The sequence below is a fragment of the Nannospalax galili genome, unplaced genomic scaffold (assembly GCF_000622305.1).
Source record: "Nannospalax galili isolate Female #2095 unplaced genomic scaffold, S.galili_v1.0 scaffold299, whole genome shotgun sequence".
In the NCBI taxonomy this organism is placed as follows: domain Eukaryota; kingdom Metazoa; phylum Chordata; class Mammalia; order Rodentia; family Spalacidae; genus Nannospalax; species Nannospalax galili.
Genome location: NW_008343973.1, coordinates 1,953,791 through 1,955,083, shown reverse-complemented (window position 1 = coordinate 1,955,083; position 1,293 = coordinate 1,953,791). Strand labels below are relative to the sequence as shown.

Below are 1,293 nucleotides of genomic sequence, written 5' to 3'. Positions count from 1 at the left end.
GTATCTCTGCCTCTTTGGGTTTTCTCATTGTGAGGATCAGATGGTCAGGGCTAAAACTGCCAGTCAACGGCCAGTGAGGGTCTGATTTGCCAGTATCCACAGCAGTGAGCTTGTAGCAAATGTCTCAGCCCTTGCTAAACCTTGAGATGATTGTACGGAGGTCAGCTGAAGCCTGAAGTACCACAAGCCAGAGTGACTGAGGCCAGAAACACCAAGATTCCCATCTCCACAGACACTGTGAAACGGTCTGTTTATTGCTGTCAGATATTAAGCTATGTTGTGGGGTGGGTGGCATGTTACACAAAAATCAGAGAGTTAATAAAAGTTCACACTCATGAAAATTCCTAAGGAGTATAGCTTTTCTAGCCACGTCTCCTGTCTCCTGGACGTGTCTTTAAAAATATAATACTTTTAACACTTATGTCTTATGTGTATGTATGTGTGTGTACACATTTGCCCAGGCCATGGAGTATCTGTGCAGGTCAGAAGACAACTTATGGGAGTGGGAGTTGGTTCCCTCCTTCTACTGTGTGGGTTATGAGGCTTGGCAGCAAGTGCCTTCGCCTGCTGAGCCATCTCACCAGCTCCCAAATGATTTTTGCTGGTGATCAAACATAAGGCCTCATGCACACTGGGCAAGTGCTCTACCACAGAGCCATATCCCTAACTCTCAAAATATAGAACATGAATTTGTGTGTTATCTGTGCAGGGGTCATGCTAATCTTCTCTGCAGCATTCTGATTTTAGCTGCTGAAGTGAACACTGTTCTTTCTTATGAGATAACTTTAAGCCACCGCTTTCTTCTACCTGACTTTTGCACCCTGAGTTTCTTACCTGTCCTTGCTTTCCTTCTTATGCTGGACTTAGAAGATCCTGTTTACCTACAGAACCTCAAGTGCAGCTAAAAACTTAGAGACTTTGATCGAGTTTCTCTATCTTAGCACTACTCACGTTTTGGGTAGGATGATTCCTTGCCTTAATGGATTCTGATGTACACAGCAGAATTCTTGGTATTCATGGCTTGTATGTTCTACATGCCAGAATTGCTCTCATCTGTTCTAGTTACAGCAAAACATCTCAAGATATTGCCAAATATCCTTGGCGAGAACAGAGAATGTTCCAAGCTGTCAAGAGTCCTCCAAGACCTTTCCTGGGAGGTTCGGATCCCTGTAGTTAATCATGTATCAAAGGATGAGTGAAGGTCTCCTGTGGAACAAGGTGAGCTGAGCTTGTAGGCATTTGTATGTCCAAATCTGAGACCATAACCTCTGCCTTTTCTCGCTGGATCTCAGC

General features: G+C 44.2%; 1 pseudogene; it reads right to left on the bottom strand.

Annotated features, from left to right (window-relative positions):
- Positions 1-671: 671 nt before the first annotated feature.
- On the bottom strand, positions 672-768 carry LOC115071577 (annotated as a pseudogene).
- Between the last annotated feature and the right edge of the window lie 525 nt (positions 769-1,293).